Source organism: Sinocyclocheilus rhinocerous, unplaced genomic scaffold (genome assembly GCF_001515625.1).
Source record: "Sinocyclocheilus rhinocerous isolate Xijiao unplaced genomic scaffold, SAMN03320098_v1.1 scaffold2578, whole genome shotgun sequence".
NCBI classification, from domain to species: domain Eukaryota; kingdom Metazoa; phylum Chordata; class Actinopteri; order Cypriniformes; family Cyprinidae; genus Sinocyclocheilus; species Sinocyclocheilus rhinocerous.
Genome location: NW_015643596.1, coordinates 663,223 through 669,345, shown reverse-complemented (window position 1 = coordinate 669,345; position 6,123 = coordinate 663,223). Strand labels below are relative to the sequence as shown.

The window sequence follows — 6,123 nt, the reverse complement described above, 5'->3', positions numbered from 1 at the left end:
AACACAAAATAAACTCCAGGCCTGGTCCTCTCTCGTCTTTCACTGTCGTCCCTCCTCCCTTTTATCCTGCCGGAGCTCCTCCGTGAGACTCGAGACCGGTGAGTGGTGCAGGTGTCGCTCATTATCAATTACTCCACCGGCTCGCTCCGTTCCCACGGCTCTCGGCCCCGCCCCACTCGTCACAATCACATACCCTGCCTTTAACAAGGTAATGAGAGGGAGTGGTTAGTTGTCTAGGGAACACACAAGGGTAACCATGGGAGCTAATAAGGCTGGGCTAACACAAAAGGGGAACTAACTGACACAATAGGAACAGGGAAAACACTTCAACAAAAGTCTGGGAATATATAACAGATTTAGGGTGCGTTCCAGTCCATTTTTTATGCCCTTCACTTGCTAACTTTCCTCTCATTTACTCGGATGTCATTGATTATGTTGCATGAGTGCCCACTACTGGCGGAACCCTTGGAATGTGCTGAATTGGAACGTCCTAAGACCCTAGATCACTTAGAATCCGCTATGGAGTTGGTATATTGTTTACATTTTTCCCCTTACGAATTTGTTTGGTGCAGCATTCTATATGTATATAGGTATGCTTGGGCTGTAATAAATGTAAAAAAAAAAAATCATTTATATATTATAGAGTTGTTTGGGGTGGGGATAAATGAAACGAGATCTGCGATGACATCATAGTCGTGTTGCATTGTGGTCTATAGAGCGGCCAGAAGTGTGCATATGAAGCAGACTATCTCCCTCGGTCAAAATCGAGGGGTCGAGGGTATGTCTATGTAAACTTCCCTCGTCCACTTGACGAAGTGGAATGCACATCAAAATGGCGGCGGGGATTCCCCCAAGGGTAAGTGCTAAGGGAAGTTTGCGAGTGTGTGTCCAAAAGTGAACTGGAACGCAGCCTTAGTATTGCTAGTGCATTGCTAGTTGGTTGCTCAGGTGTTCTAGGTGATTGCAAGGGTGTTTCTAGGTGATTGTGTACTGGACCAAGTCAAGTCCAGACTAAAGAAACTCCTTAGAAAAGATGGAAGATCAACAACTACAACGTCCTTGTCTTCGTGTAGTCAGTAGTGAATTAACTAAACTAACCAAACTAATTAAACTAACTAAATTTAGTGTTGCTAGCATGTTGCTAGAGTTTTGTACTGGTTGTGTACTGGACCAAGTCAAAAAACAGACTCTAAAGTCTTCATGAGATCCTAGACTTTCAATGTATTTTTTTTATAAATATTAAAATATTAAGTAAAAATATTAAGTCCAAAGAAGAGGCAACATCAAAAACAAACTTTTGGAGACATCAACTAAAATATATGCCTGTGTTGATAAGCAATTGTTTGAGGTGGTTAAGAAATACACGCAACTTTATTTGAAACAAGCAGAAATACATTTTTATCACTGATAATTTCTAGTCAAAAATAGCATAGACACTGGTCAAGACTGGAACTTTCTATAGATACTTCAGTGTGCTTTAGCGCAAATATGAGCTATTGTTAATTCAAATTGCCTCAGCAAGCGCCTCTAATATTAGCATAGCCTACCACGTTTCATCCCTACACAATCCAATCAAATACCCATATAATCAAGTCCTGTTCTTCCTGAAAAGATTTCTTACACAAAAGAAAGAAAACAACAAACAAGCCACCTCATGAATTACTTTGATTACGACACAGACAAACTGTTTCAAATAAGCTACAAAGAACATCAGGCTCTTTAAACAGATGTGTTAGCGAGAACATGGGTCTTACAGTTCAGTGCGGTGGGCCTGTCACTGCAGTCACCCACATTTCTCACAATAATTAGCAGATAAGACCAAAGAGTTTGGAGTTCCCCTTCGACTAAACACTGCTTATTTTCCCATAGAAACCATACACACATACCCCTGTGAGGAGCAAAGCTTCAATTAAATTAATCTGCTATATTGGATTAGCTCAATTGTTTGCTCAGAAGGTTATGAAACTCAGCACCTAATGAGCTAGCAATATCCGTTCTTCATGAGCTGTGCATTAGAGGTTTTTTCATTCTTTAGAACAGCTTTTCCACAAGTTATTGCCTTTGGCAACAACAGACAGCCTAAACGGATGCTGTACTCTAATATTTCAACAAGTCTTTTTCTATAGAATACACAACTTTGGTGTATAGCATCTGAGTAAGCTATGCTATCCTGACTTACGTCAGCATGAATTCAGCTGTGTGCCTTCTCATGTGTGTAATAACCGGGTGTAAGACCTTCTGGTTGCTAGTTTTCCATCCTATTTATTGTCTGTGGTCTATGAAGTTGGGAAGGGCCCATGCTAATGTAGGACAGCTGTAATATATCTAGTCAGCTTTGAACTGCACAAAGCTAACAGCGCTGTTCTGTATTAAAGCAGCTGTTTGGAATTGAGTAGTTCAATAATAAGTTGTAATACAAGCACTGGATATCCTATATGCAGTTACAGTATCCGTTACAGGTTTTCAGGTCAATCAGCCACTATAAATACTGCAAATATTAGTGTAGGCTATCATGTAGTATTTGTATGCTATATATCGAAACCTATTTAGACAGCACTAAGGCCCATCTATGAAATACTAGATAGATAGTTCAATAGGTTTCGGCCTAAGTGGAGAATTTACTAAATAGTTGCGCAACAGTATCTCAGCGCAAAAACATGCGTTATTAGCAGTCCTGTAAGCAGGTGCTAAATATGCTATAATCGCACCGTGCTGTTTTGAAATTAAGTCACTATCATTATGATAGCAACACACCTACTTTAGGCTTATTATACCAAACACTGTGTGCATTAGCATTAGCATTACTATCAGGAAGAGGTATAAGTATACCTACAGTGAAGCTAAGCTGAACATGAACATTTTATACAGAAAAGTAAGAATGTAAGTGAAAATTAGATGAACAAAATATGAAATTCAATTCTTAATTTGTCAAATGTAGCCTTTTAGCTAAGTTATGTCCCTGATAGCACATGTACATCACGGAAACACGTCTATTTGACAACTGCATTTACATCTGCAAGACGTCTATAGGACGTTTCCTATCAGATGTCAAATAGACGTTTAGAAAATGTCTTTTAAGATGTTTATGATTTAGAATGTATGTAAAACTAACATCTTAAGACGTCTATCAGATGTTTGTACACAGCAGATGCTTTCCAGATGAAGCGATCTTAAACAGACATCTTGCAGAAGTAATGTGTGCTATTTGAGGTGGCTCAAACCAATGATTTTAAATAAATCCTGTTGAAAAAAAAAAGCAGCAATAGCCACAATTATCCAGTTTTCACTGGTCTAGTTTAATGTTTTTTGACCATTTTCGGTCACTTTTCCATCTGAAAATCCATTTTAAGATAGCTGTGTTTTTGAACATGGTAGACAATCTGAGATTAGCAAGAAACCAGGTAACAACTGTTCATTCCGGCTTATGGCGGTCAGGGTGGTTTTTGAAACATTTGATTGTTTACCATGTTGAATTAGCTAATGAACTAGTTAATGACATACTTGGACTAACTAATAACCAGCTTAGATTGGATATAAACAAGTTATCATATTCCGAAACACAGCTACAAGCTTAAGGCCAATCGTACAGCTAAATACTAGCTTAACCAGGCTGGGAGACCAACTAAACCATCTTAAACCACCATTGTTTGTAGCATGTTCAGTTTTTAAGCTATCAAAAATCAAAAGATGTTTTATAGTGAGCACAACAAGGGCGAGTCCTCAATGAAAACACATAATCTAATAGAGCTGTAATGGTCCTGGAGGATACGGCCAGTCTTAAGACCACAGAGGAAAGGAAAACTAATCATGTCAAATCAGTCACGGACAACTGAGAACGAGGCTGTAGCGTTTCATGACGATTTACAGTGAGTCAGCAATGGCCTCACTTTTCCAATCTGTTCACTGTTTTATGTGGGTTAAAGTTCGACAGTGGTGTCAGTAATGGATAAAATGTGAGAAAGAAAAAGAGAGAAACTAAAAACAACCCAAAAGGACTTTGACCACGGACGGCAGTCGCCTAAAATGAAAACAAAAACAAACTGTTTCCACGGTAACCTCACACATCCAGTCGTTTGGAGTCTGGCTGACACCAAGTTATAAGTCATGCTAACATTTCCTTGGTTAACTCCACCATCCTAAAACATCTATTCATACACTTCACTGTGCAGTGGGAGGTGAACCACAACTTCAGCGAAGCATTTTCTTAAATGACCTTGTTCGCTCAATTTGAAATGTTATGTAGCAATCCAAATGGACCTGAAAATTCTAAGGAAAAAATCCACGTTTTGGACTGAACTCGGTGTGAAAGCGCTGTCATCTTGTGAACACATTTTCCTCAGCGTGTTTCTTTGACCCCAATGTTTATTATGACCAAGCGGCAGAATATATTTAGATGGCTAATACATTAGTTTCCTGCAAAAAAACATGCAATCATTTGTGGGAATTTTTGCCTCAGAAAACATGGTTGAACGTACAGTAATGTTAAAACTATTAAATAAGAATTTATTTTGTCCAAAAGGGGGCAGTGTTAACGTATTTGAAGAGGTTGTGCTCACAGGGATATATATGCTATACCCAGAATAGCATGCTAATATGCTAATTTCAATATTTTTGCAGTGTATAGCATACTGTGCACAGAATGCAAATTATCTGCATATCTACTACATCAAAACTTCAAGTATACAACAGAGCGCACAGCAAGGAATCCCATAATGCATTGCACTTAACTTGACTTTCCATTTCCAATGTGATGAATGAACTGTATTATCAGCTGTGATGTCTCTTTCTTCACTCATTATTTTAAGACATTTTACACAAAAAGGATAAAACTAGCAAACTGATGTTTAGGCCTATTTTCTAAGAGAAGTGTTTGCAACTCACTACAAGCAATATAGCCTACTACTGTTTGAAACATTTATTGTTGATTAATGTGTTCAGCATGTATGTAGTATAGGCCTACTACCATTTTGAATGTTAGCACTGTCATGCTGTTAGCATGTTCTGTTTCACATTTGTAAAACACAAGGCAGTATATATTGCACAGAATTTTGTTCCAATAGTCTTTGTACCAACAAATGGAGAGTGTGACCATTAATTTCTGTGACTGTTAGCATAGAGAAAATGGTCTAGCTTGCTAATCTATTTTTGTTTGTGGAATTTCTGTACTAGAAAATACAAAGCACGTTTTTATAATGTCAAACTTAGTTACTTTGTCTGAAAGATAAAGATTAGTGGTCACCTAAATGCCATGTGGCAAAAATGTGGCTTTATCTAAATTTAATGTTTACGTTTTGTATTGGACCTATCTGCAACCAATCGATGACATTTAGGGAACCAGTAAACCTTTATCTTTCAGACAAAGCAGGGTTGACATGATAAAAACTTGTCTTGTCTTAATACAAAGATTTCACAAACCAAAAAAAGGATTAGCAAGCTAGTCAGTTTGCTCCATGGTAACAGTGGCCTGTCTCCAGGACTACCCAGTGTTTGTGCCACTGGGGGCCCACAGTATGGACGGTGCCAGCCCTGCGTTACTGCCATAGTGTGGATGGCGATGGGGCAATTTGTCCAGGGGGTGGATGTGGAGTGGGATCTCTAACCTCTGAGCCAAAGCTGAGGAGCAAATGAGGCCAGAATAGGGATATATCTGGAATTACAAAACTTTGTCCATTCAAGCAAAGTGATCATGGTCATTTTGTGTTGCAAAAGTCAAAAGAGAATGTGTCTAAATGAACATATGCTGATAGCAAAACCGCCTATATGCAAACGTTTATTTTGAGTGTGTGTTTTTCAGGGAATCTCATTTGTGTCACAATAGAGCTCCAGAACTTTCTGAATGAAGCTTCTGTCCGGAAGAGGACTGGAGAAAAGCCACGCTAATCCATGGCAACCATCACTCCTCTCGGCCATTTTATGAACCTCATGACCTCACAGAGTAAATAGAGACCTTTCTGGAGAGATATCTGATTTGATTGCCTTCAATTACAATCAATTTGTGTGGGAAAACAGAAACATTCTCATGTTTGTGAAGAACAAGTCTTCAGCCAGCCTGAAAATATATATTCAATATGCTCAATTTACTTTTAATATAGAGCCACTCAAAGCTATATTATATTATTTATA

General features: G+C 38.5%; 1 protein-coding gene across 1 annotated transcript in view; it reads right to left on the bottom strand.

Annotated features, from left to right (window-relative positions):
* The window catches only part of gpc5b (glypican 5b), a 41,202-nt gene that overhangs the window by 24,281 nt on the left and 10,798 nt on the right, over positions 1 to 6,123 (bottom strand). The window lies entirely within an intron of this gene.